This window comes from Microtus ochrogaster, chromosome X (genome assembly GCF_000317375.1).
Source record: "Microtus ochrogaster isolate Prairie Vole_2 chromosome X, MicOch1.0, whole genome shotgun sequence".
Lineage (NCBI taxonomy): Eukaryota > Metazoa > Chordata > Mammalia > Rodentia > Cricetidae > Microtus > Microtus ochrogaster.
In genome coordinates, this window is record NC_022026.1 from 56,741,351 (window position 1) to 56,753,402 (window position 12,052).

The window sequence follows — 12,052 nt, forward strand, 5'->3', positions numbered from 1 at the left end:
GAGACGGAGGGGCCAGAGGAGGTTAACTGAACCTTTAAACCATTGCTCCCTCCCCCACTCGTCATCACGGGGCCATTGGCCATTGTTCCCCACAAAATGGCGTCAGCAAACCCTCTCCCTGCCTGAGGCCTATGTTTGGCTAAGGATGGGAGTGGGACTCGAGGTGGGAACAAAACTACAATTCCCAAGGTACACCGGTCCCGCCTGTGAGGCACAGGCCACGTGCCTAGGCCTAGCAGTTACCCGCCGCCGTCAAAAATCGGTTAGCTCCTTTTTCCTATCCCTGCTTTGGTTGTTGTCCCCCCTCCCCCGCGAGCACTAAGGTCCTGGGGGCGGGGGGGCGGCGGTGGTATATGCCATGGCCCCTGCCCTTGCTTCATAGCCAGGAGACAGGTATTTGTAAATCTGTGCTTCGACTTCCAATCCCGAAGCCGGCAGGTATGGGTCTCGCGAGATAAACTGGGACCTGGAAAAAGTGAGTAAGGGGCAGCGGGTGAAAAGGTACCGGTGGGTATCACTTATCTATAGAGCAGCTTCATTTTTAAGGTTTTCAAAGAGCTGAAAATGGCCTGCGGGTGCTAGGAAGTGGTGTGTGGACCTCTTTTTAAATTTTTTTGTTTTTAGGGGGAAAGTGGCGGTGAGGACGAGTGCTTGAGAACACGCAGGAGGTGTCTTGCGTGGCTCCTCGGCGAGCTTCTTCTCTTCGCCCGAGGGAGAAGGCTCTCTCCTCGACGCGGTATCCACCTTGCAGCGCTGAGTGTGGAGGGAGGGCGTGCGCATGCGCCAGCCGGCCAGCCTCTGGACGCCTCGCTGTGCCAGGGGCCGTTCGGAGTTGGGGCTGCTCAGTTGGCTTTCTCCGCCCCTCCCCCCTCGCCCTCCCTCCCTCCCTCCCTCCCTTCTTCCCTCCCTCCCCTTCCCTTCCCCGCCCCTCTCCGGTCCAGCCGAATTCTCTGGCTTCAGTACGCGTGCGCCCGGTCAGCTGCGGGGCGAGCGCGAGCTTGGGCTCGCACCCTGCTCCCCCTAACCCCGCCCGCTCTTTCCCTCGCCGCGGCCGCCGGCTCGGTGGGCTCGAGGGGAGACGCACGCACGCGCACAGGACTAGGCGACGAGCTCTCGAGACACCGAGGAGGGGAGTGAGCGGCGTCGGAGGAGGCATTAGAGGAGGAGGTATATATGTGTGTGTGTGTCTAGTCTACGGTGTAGCCGGTCGGGGGGCTGGCGGAGGCTTGAGAGACAGCGAGGGAGAAGTGAAGAGAGTCGCTCTCCGTCGGTCAGGTCTCCAGTTAGGTGAGGGTCCCGGCCAGCCCGGGACCCTGAGAGGGAGGAGGCCGGGGGGCGTGTCCGGGATCGGGCTGAGAGATGAATGGGCCCAGGATGAATGGAAGGAGGCAGCGGCAGCCAACATTCTGTTCAGAGTAAGCGCCCCAGTGTGTGTGCGTGCGTGCGTGTGTGCGTGTGTGTGTGAGTGTGTGTGTGTGTGTGTGTGTGTGTGTGTGTGTGTGTGCATGTGTGCTGAAGGGGAGCTGCTTTGCCAAGGCTGGGTGCGTGCGTGCGGTCACCCAAAGGTACTGGACGAGGCCAGACTCGGGTTTTGGGGCTGTAGGAGCTTGAGTCGAAGTACGGAGAGGAAAATTAAGAGGGGAGGAAAGTGGGGAAGGACAGATTTGAGGTTAAGGTGCGTTTTTTTCTTTTTCTTTTCTGTTTCTGTTGGGGAGGGTGGCAACTTTGGCAGTTGATGGAAGACTAAGAGACGGGGAAGGTGAGGATCCGGGAGACGGTTGACAAAGGGACTGAGAGATCATTTAAGTGAGATTGGGCTACTAAGAGAATCGCTTTGGGTGTGGGATGTTCAACAAGGTTTGGGTGTGTTATATTGATGGAAATGGAGTTGGGGGAAGAGGAGGCTTAATTTAGAGGTTCATTTGATGTAGAGGGGTCGACAGGACTGAAATATAGGTAAGGGATATAGGAGACTGATTGTGTAAATTGTGTTAGGTGTAAGGGAATTGAGAGGTGTGGTTTGTGTTCTGTGACTGACTTGCTCGGGAGGAGAGGGGATGATAGGGTTAGGAGAAAAGTCATGAGGTGCTTTCCCTGTACTGAAAGAGGTTTTGTTTAGTTAAGAGCTGTGAAACATTTATATTGTGGGATGTGGGTGGAAACCCCCGGAGTGTATGTCTCTATCTTGCCAGTCGATACAATGTTAAAACAAGACTAAGCTTCAAAAGAGGTGCGAGTTTTGTGTCTTGCTCCTCTCCCTCCCTCTCGCCCTCCTTCTTCTCCACTTCTCTTCCTCCCTTCCTCTCTCCCTCCCTCCCTCCCTTCCTATCTTTCTGTCTCTCTCTCAGTCTGGGTCTCATCCTGTAGCCAAGGTTAGTCTTGAATTCCCTTTCATCCTCCTGCCTCAGCCTTCAGGTGTGATTCCTTAAGGGTTACTGTTGAGATAGTTGTATGAATCAACTAATAGTCTTGAGTTGGGAAAAATCTGTGTAATAGTGATTGCATCTAATATTTGGAGGCTTTGTTACCCATTTTTTATGAATCCTATTTTGTTTTGTTCTGTTGTTTTTTGAGACAAGGTCTTACTGTGCAGGCTTGATTGACCAGGAACTTGCTTTGTAAACTAGGGAGGCCCCGGAACTCAGAGAAAACTGCCTGCCTCTGCCTTGTAAGTTTTAATATAAAGAGAACTTTTCAAGAGATCTTAGTGTATGATACAGAAGGCAAGGTGTTTTTAGACAGCCTACAACTTTTTGGATTGTTGAATTTAAATTTAAACCGGTCAGCCCGAGGGAGAAATACTTTGTATTAAATGTTAGTCCAAATGCACAAAATCCGATTTTGAGTGTTTAATAGTGATATCTGATGTTTTTGATTATTCTTGAATTTATTTTATTTGAAAACTGGCACTTGCTTTTGGTGTTTCTGTTTCTTTGATGAGGAGTCGCCCCAGGGCCTTGGCTATGCTAGGCATCCCTCTACCTCTGAGCTGCATCTACAGCTGTTGTAACTTTAAATTACAGTAGATTACTTGGACATTTTACTCTCTGAATTTGGTACTTAGCGTCTGATAAGGTCTTGTGGTGTTTTCATTCTGTTCTGGGTCAGAATTAATGATTATGAATTTTTAACTTTTTATGATGATTTTTATAAGTTTTACTGATATATATTGAGTTCTTGGAAATGTAAATTTAAGAACATATTTTGCATTCTGTCTGTTTTGAAATTGGAACGAGTATAATTTTTTCTTTGACTACTTATAGTATATATGCGTACATACCAGCATATATATATATTTATATATCAAACACACATTAAATGTAGTAGAAATATAAAGGTACAGTGGGAGCTTATAAATGGGCACCTCTTCCAGGGAAGGTGGTCTCCTAGTTTTTAACTAGATATTCCTGGAGTGGAAGGGCATATAAACATAGAAGTGTATTTGAAGAGTGGGATGAGATAAGGCTGGAATCAGATGCTGGGTTTGAGGCAGAAGAGAAGAACTAGTCTTAGTTCCCTAAAGCCCTTTCTGCTCCTCCTTTCTTCTTTGCTGCCTGCTCCACTGTGCCCCTCTTTAGATTGTCTACATACTTTACACATTCTTTCACACTATCTTTCTGTATTTTCCTCATATTTGAAAGAGAGTAGAAAGGTCATAGATGAGTCTGGTGTGCTGCTGCTACAGTACCTTTAATCCCAGCATTTAAGAGACAGAGGCAGGCGGATGTTTGTGAGTTCTAGTACAGCCTGATCTACACCTAACAGTTATTTAGTGAGTCCACATATCAAAATCAACACTGCAAACAAACTAACAAAAACAACAACAAAGCAAAATGCTTGATTTAGTAAGTAGTGGACCCTGCACTTCTGACTTTGGACCAATGTTAATGCTTTCATCACGAGTCTATATTCATTGCCATAATTATTAGTGTTTCAGGCATTGGATGTTTGTTAAGTTTTTCTTTATAAAGCAGAAGAGTTTCTGTTTTCACTAAATTGTCCATTATTAGTCAGTAATTAATAAGGCCAAAGACTGCAAAGAAATATAATAGAAATATAGAAAATAAGGAGGCAGAGGTAGGTGGATCTCTGTGAGTTCAAGGACAGTCTGGTCTACAGAGTGAGTTCCAGGAAGGCCAAGACTACTTAGTGAGACCGTATCTTGAAAAACCAAACAAAAATAATTAGTAGAGAGCTTAAATTTCTGTGTAGATGTTTCTCTGTAAGGGATGAATTGTGAGCAAGAAAAAAGAAACCCCTTCTGTCTCTTATTTTGGTTTTAAGTATCCAGTTCTATTTGTAGATATACTTAGGTCTCCTGGCTAAAAGCCAAGATTCTTTCACAGGAGTGTGTCTTACTCATTTTTATTTGAGATATAAAATTTGTGATATTGTTAGGCAATGACTATTTTTGATGACTGTAAAGGACATATATAAATGGATTTATTAAGAAATTAGTATTGATGCCATTTTTAATCTAATTTTTATTTTTGGGTTTCATATATAAGTACTGTATTTATCGTTGTTCTATAAATATCTAATGAGATGTTTGGTTTGAAAAATGTTGTTGAAAGCTGGGCGGTGGTGGCGCACACCTTTAATCCCAGCACTCGGGAGGCAGAGGCAGGCGGATCTCTGTGAGTTCAAGGCCAGCCTGGTCTACAAGAGCTAGTTCCAGGATAGGAACCAAAAGGCTATGGAGAAACCCTGTCTCGGAAAAAAAAAAGAAAAAAGAAAAATGTTGTTGAGAGTGTCTTATTGTAGAAATGAGCCTTTAATGCCTTTTATTTCATGAATATGTATTTCTTCTGAAAGTTTTTCTTTTTCCATTGTTTTCCCTTCCTTCCATATAAATCTTTCCTTTCTTATTGCCCTTCTCCCTTACCTTTTAAAAGAAACTACTTGGAATTGAACCCAAGGTCTCCTGCCTGCTACTTTAACACTCTCTCAGGAAACTATATCCCCACTCAGGCTCCTTTAAAGTCTTAGTAGAAATGAAACATATCTTTGCCGTCTTTTAGCATGAATACTTTTAAATTGTGATTAAAACTCAGTAACAAATTTACCTTTTAATAATTTCATCTTTTTTTTTTTTTTGTGGTACTTAGGACTGAACTATCAGCCCTGTGGATACCCAGAAAGCATTCTGCTACTGATCAACATTCTCAGCCCTCTTAGCTTTTTGAGAGAGGGTCTCACTAAGTTGCCCAGGGTGTCCTTGAACTCACTTTGTAGCCTGGGCAGACCTTGAATTTATGATCCTACCTCACCCAGGTTGCTGAGATTTCAGGCTTGGCTTTAAACCATTTTTAAAGTATACTTTTTTTATTTCTTTGGTTTTTCAAGACAGGGTTTCTCTGTACCTTACCTGTCCTGTCCTGGAACTAGCTCTGTAGACCAGGCTGTACTGAAACTCACATCAGCTTTCCTCTGCCTCCCAAGTGCTGAGATTAAAGCCGTGCGCCACCACCTGGCTAAAGTATACATACACCTTCGTCACTAAGTAACTTTACTGTATTTGAAGCTAGTATCTAATTCCAAAATGTTTTCATCACCTTGAAAGGAAACTCTGTCCTTACTCAGTAAGTGCTCACTCTCCATTCTCCCCGCCTCTTAACACCTAGTGGTCCTTATTTATCTGTCTGGATGGTTTTGCTCAGTCTCTAATCATAATACTAACCCTAATCCTCTTATGTCAGACTTTTTTCTTTTAAATCTTTGCATGAGCCCCCCAAACTGTGTGTGTATGAGCATATCATTTTATGTGAATGTGGGTGTGTATGTCACACATACAGAAGTCAGAGAACAACCTAAGGGTTCAGTCTTTGCCTTTGGTCTTGCATTTCACCTGGAAGTTCTCCTGTCTTTATTTCCCAACTTGCTGTAGGAATATTGAGATTACAGATGCATGCTACAGCATCTGGCTTTACCTGGGTTCTGGAGAACCAAATTCAGGTCCTCACAAGTCCTATCCCTAGCTCTTATGCCCAACTTGTTTCTCTTAGCATGTTTTTGATATTTACCCAGTATGCATGTCTCATTCCCTTCTATGGTTGAGTAATAAATATTCTACTGTGGAGTATAGCACAGTTTAAAAGACTCCATTCATGAGTTCATAAACATTTCATACCCACCTTTCAACTTTTGTGAGTACTGCTGCTGTAACTATTTACCTGTAAGATTTAAGCACCCATTTTAACTTATTTTGTGTATGTAGATAGAAAAGAAATTAATGGATCACATACAAACTGTTTTCTACAGAGGTGCCACCATTATACATTATCATACTCAATATATATGGATTCCAATTTCGTATCTCCTCCCCACACTTGTTACTCTTTTTATGAATTATAAGAGGGTTTTTTTTTTGATGGTTTGTAGAATTTTTTTTTTTTTTTGGTTTTTCAAGACAGGGTTTCTCTGTGGTTTTGGAGCCTGTCCTGGAACTAGCTCTTGTAGACCAGGCTGGTCTCGAACTCACAGAGATCCGCCTGCCTCTGCCTCCCAAGTGCTGGGATTAAAGGCGTAGAAATTTATTTTAATTTAATGGTGGTAAAACATTAGTTTTATGCTGTGTGATGGCTCATGCCTTTAATCCCAGCAAAGCCATTGGGATAAGCAATGAGGAGAAAGAGGCAGGTGGAGTTTAAGACCAGCCTGATCCACATAGAGAGTTCCATTCCAAGTCAGTCAATGATACAGTGTGACCCTATCTCAAAATGAAAAAGATAGAAATCAGTCATGTGTGATCTAGCCCAGAACTTTCATTTAGCCACCTGCAACACAGTAACTGTTAGCCACATTGCCATATTGTAAAAGACCTTTGTTTTAAAATTTGACTGTTAGCAGGGCGGTGGTGGCGCATGCCTTTAATCCCAGCACTCGGGAGGCAGAGGCAGGCGGATCTGTGGGAGTTCGAGGCCAGCCTGGTCTACAAGAGCTAGTTCCAGGACAGGAACCAAAAAAAAGCTACGGAGAAACCCTGTCTCGAAAATAAAAAAGTAAAAAAAAAAATAAAAAATAAAATAAAATTTGTCTGTTTTTTTAATTGAGTTATAAAAGGTTTTTTATTGTTGTTTTGTTTTTTGAGACAGGGTTTCTCTGTGTAACCACCCTGGCTGTCCTGGAACTCACTCTGTAGACCAGGCTGGCCTCGGATTTGCAGAGATCCTCCTGCCTCTGCCTCCTAAGTACAAGGATTAGAGGCATTTGTCTGAGTTAAAATAGTTTTTAAAAACTGTATTCTAAAACCAGACTCTCTGAACATGGCAAACAATGAGGGCTGATGAGAAGCCAAGAACAATGGCACGGGGTTTTGATCCTACTTCATGTTATGGCTTTGTGGGAGCCTAGCCAGTTTGGATGTTCACCATCCTAGACATGGACGGAGGGGGGAGGACCTTGGACTTTCCACAGGGCAGGGAACACTGACTGCTCTATGAACTGGAGAGGGAGGGGAAAGGAGTGGGAGGAGGGGGAGGGAAATAGGCTGGGAGGAGGCGGAAACTTTTTTTCTCAATAAAAAATTTAAAAAACTGTATTCTAGAAACTAGACTCGGTGATATCCTTTGCTAGTAATTTCTCCCATTCTGTTAATGAATTTTTTTTTAATTTATTTTTATTTTTTTGGTGTTTTGCCTGTATGTGTGTCTGTGTGAGGGTGCTGGATCCTGGAGTTACAGACAGTTGTGAGGTGCCATTTAGGTCCTGGGAATTTAACCTGGGTCCCCTGGAAGAACAGTCAGTGCTCCAGCCCCAAGTTGTCTTTTTTTTTATGGTGCAAGATCTCTTATATGCTAGATAGGTAGTCTACCACTGAGTTATATTTCAGCCCTGTTTTTTTTTTGTACTTTGGTTGATTAAAGAATTTTAGTATTTATTTATTTGTTTGTTTGTCTGTCTGTTTTGAGAGTCTTGCTGTGTAGCCTTGCACTTTTGATCAAAGGCTCAGCCTCCTAAGTGCTAGAATTATAGGCATGCACCATGTCTGCCATCTAGATAGTATGTTTGGAGGCACTGAAGTTTTGGAGCACCATGAAGTCCAGTTATCCAATATTTCTTTTGTTGCTTATGCCATTTGCTCATTCTTTTTTTTCTCTCCTACCCCCACAGGCTGTCCTCAAAATTGAGTAACCAAGGATGACCTTGAACAATTCTTTTAAAAGATTTATAAATTTGATGTGTATGAGTGTTTTTCTTGCATGCATATATGTGTACTGCATGCATGCCTGGTGCCTATGGAGGCCAGAAAGGGGGTTTGATACCCTAGAATTATGAGCTGTCATGTGGGTGCTGGGAACCAAAGCTGTGTCCTCTGAAATAGCAGTAAGTACTCTTAGCCACCAGCTCTCAACTTCTTAAAATATTTTTATTAGTTGAGAATTTCATATAATATATGTTGATCATATTTACTGGCCTTTCCTCCTCCGATCCTTTCATATCCACCCTCACCACTCTCCAATGAGTTTTCTTTTTCCCCCCATGGAGTCTACTTCTTTTGGATGTGTGGCCTGCCCTGGAGTATAGTCAGCCTACCAGGGGTCACGCCGTTAAAAACGGCTGACACTGCTACCCCAGCAATTATCAATTGCCAATAGCTTCTCAACTCTCCTCCCTTCTTTTACATGTGAATTGACTACAAGTTTTAAACTTTACATTTGTAAAGATTGTATGTTGTACTTGCTGTGTGGGGATGTCTCAAAGCTCCATATTAGTCAGAGAGATGTTTATATTTTTAAAAATCTTTATTGTTATTATTAGCGTGTGTGTGTGTGTAAGTCAGAGGACAACTTTATGGAGTTGATTTCCTCCTTCCTTCTTTATGTGGATCTCAGAGGGGTGAACTCAGATCATTAGGCTTGCAAAGCAAACACCTTTACTCATTGAGCCATCACATCAGCCCCAGGGAAACTTTTATATGATTCAACTTCATATGATGAGCTATAAAAAAAAATCCCTTATGTTATGCTTTTTGCCTACTTTTTAATTTATATATATTTATGTGGGATATTCATATATGTTCAAATCTGTTCAATCATGCCAGTGTGTCTGAGATTAGATATTAATACCAGGTGTCTTCTGCTGTAGTGCTCCACCTTAGTTTTTGAGACAAGGTCTCTTGCTCACCAAATTACTAGACCAGTGAGCTCATGGGATCTGCCTGTTCTGACTCTGCGCTGGGGTTACAGGTAACCATCATGCTCAGCTATTTTACAAGGATGCTGGGAAATCTGAACTTAGGTCCTGGTATTTGTACAGTAAGCATTTTACTCACTGAGCTATTTCTCCAGTGTCATTTTTGAACTAAGATTATTTGTCATATACAGTGGTACATTTCTGTAATCCTAACACCCAGGAAACCAAGGCAGGGTTACTGTAAGGTCAAGACCAGCTTGGTCTACATTGTGTAAAGTGAAATATTCCTTTAAAATTAGAGAAAAAATAGTTGGGCATGGTGGCTCATACCTGTAATTCTAGCACTATGGAAGCAGACAGGAAGATCTAGTTTGTGTCTGAGGGCAGCCAAGTTACATGGAGAGTTCCAGGCCAGTCTGGGCTTAAATATCTTGTCTGAAACCAACTAATCAGTCAATGAGCCAAGCAAACAAACAGCAAAAACAAACAACAACAACCAAAAAAAAGAATAAAAGTTTGGCTCAAATTATTTGGATAGATAGATTCCTGATCTGAACAATCATAAACCATATAACAGATATAATTGCCTTTTTAGATATTTGGATTGCCAACTTTTGGTTAAATAGTAGATAATTATGACTTACATCTATTTTCACTGATTTTTTTTTTAGCTTAATTTAGCCCCAGGTAGCCTGGAAGTTGTAACCCTTAGCCACCTATTGTGCTGGGATCAACATGCCTTTGTGCTGACTTCTTCACTAATGTATATGTAATCAATCCCTTGCAGAGACTTTATTTCCAAAGAATGTGATGTGGTTTTGCAGTGTATATGTCTGTGCAACTTAGTGTTATATGACTACATGTATATAAGGAGCTCCTTTTTAGGAGTAGTTATAAGTGGGGTTGGGAGTAAGATACTGATGTTGAACTCTGGCTTGTTTTTTGTGGGGCTAGAGATGGGAACTCAGGGCCTGGCACATTCTAAGCAAGTTCTCTGTCACTGAGCCTTCCTTTTCTCCTACCTCCTGACTTTTTTTCTAGCTGTGTCATTTTTAGTTCAGTTTAGTTGATCCCTGTTTAGTTTTTCAATATTTTGGCATTTTGACAGGCGGGGATACTCACCACTATACTAACGAGTATATTTTGGCATTTTGAAATAGTCTCTCATAGCTGAGGCTGATCTCAGATTTGCTTTATAGCCACGGATAATTTTGAACTTCGAATTCTCTTGCCTTTGACCTTCTGAGTGCTGAGATTGTCGGTGCGCACCATAATGTTGGGCTTTCTGAGTTGCTGAACCAGCTCAGCAAACATTCTGAATCAAATCCCCAGCCAGTTTTGTTTTTTCGAGACAGGGTTTCTCTGTAGTTTAGAACCTGTCTGGGAACTCACTCTGTAGACCAGGCTGGCCTCGAATTCACAGAGATCCACCTGCCTCTGCCTCCTGAGTGCTGGGATTAAAGGTGTGCATCACCACTGCCTAGCCCATCATGTATTCTTGCATATGTATGTATGTGAGTCATGTGCATGCCTGGCATCCAAGGAAGCCAGAAGAGGACATTGGATTCCCTAGAACTGAAGTTTTAGGCAGGTGTAAGCCACCACATGGAGACAGAGAACTGAATCCTAGGTCCTCTACAAGTGCTCTTAACCACTGAGCCATCTCCCCAACCCCTCCCATCAATCATCTTTTTAATAAAAGAGAACAATAACCTAAGCTAGGCCAAGTCTGGTGTTCAAAGAATCCTCTTGTTAGCCATCAGAGTAGCTAGAGCTATAGATGCCCACATTTTTTTCTGTGACAGGATCTCACTATATAGCCCAGGAAGATGGCCAGTACTGGGATTGTAAGCATGGGCCACCATGCCCACCATATGACACTTAATTTTTTGAGTCTCTTTTTTTTTTTTAAAAAAAAAGAGAGTAGTATTATTTTACTTATCTCAAGATTCTTGTGATAATTGGATGGAAAAGTGTGTAGAAATACTTAGAAACACATGGTGTGTTTCTAAGAGAAAGGGTTTTATTATATAACCCTGGCTGGCCTAGAACTCACACTGTAAACAGGCTGGCCTCAAACTCACAGAAATCTATCTGCCTCTGCCTCATGCCTTTAATACCTGCACTCGGGAGACAGAGACAGGTTGTTCCCTTTGAGACTGAGGCCAGCCTGGTCTACATAGAGAATTCCAGGCCAGCCAGAACTGCATAATAGAGAGATCTTATCTCAAACAAACAGAAAACAACTAGTAAGCCTTTCTTTAGGTTACTAAGAAATCCTTCATCCTTGTTATGCCAGATTTTTTTTTAGTAATTAATGTAGTTTTGCTTTTATATATTTACCTGTATAATCCACATTAAGTCTATTTTGCAACTGATTTTAGGTAAGTCTTTAACTCCTGTCCCAATAGATAGCCACTTCTCCTGACACAATTTTTTTTTTGAGACAGGGTTTCTCTGTATAACAGTCCTAGCTGTCCTGGAACTAGCTCTTGTAGACCAGGCTGGCCTCCAACTCACAAAGATCTACCTGCTTCTGCCTCCCGAGTGCTAGGATTAAAGGTGTGCGCCACCACCACCTGGCCTGACACAATTTATTATACTATCTGCTCTCTACAAATTTGAAATTTAAAAATTTGAAATTATTCCCAAGTGTGCCTATTTCTTGTTTTTTTTAAAATATGTCTTTCTGTGTTCTAAACAAATGTGTTGGTCATTTGTTTATTTCTGTGGTGAAACCATATTGTTTAGGCAACTATAGCTATATTTTTTTTTTGGTTTTTTTTTTCGAGACGGGGTTTCTCTGTGGCTTTGGAGCCTGTCCTGGAACTAGCTCTGTAGACCAGGCTGGTCTCGAATTCACAGAGATCCGCCTGCCTCTGCCTCCTGAGTGCTGGGATTAAAGGCGTGCGCCACC

The 12,052-nt window shown here is 42.4% G+C and overlaps 1 protein-coding gene across 7 annotated transcripts in view; it reads left to right on the top strand.

The window, feature by feature from the left end:
* The first annotated feature begins 247 nt into the window (after window positions 1–247).
* The window catches only part of Wnk3 (WNK lysine deficient protein kinase 3), a 123,828-nt gene continuing 112,023 nt past the window's right edge, over window positions 248–12,052 (top strand). For 5 of the 7 annotated variants that reach the window (XM_026784790.1, XM_026784793.1, XM_005358881.2 and 2 more), the window contains exon 1: window positions 667–1,167. The gene's annotated coding sequence lies outside the window, so the exon portion shown is untranslated. Of the gene's footprint in view, window positions 476–666; window positions 1,168–1,395; window positions 1,416–12,052 lie in introns of those variants that run through there. The other 2 variants (XM_026784791.1, XM_026784792.1) reach the window with 2 other exon arrangements.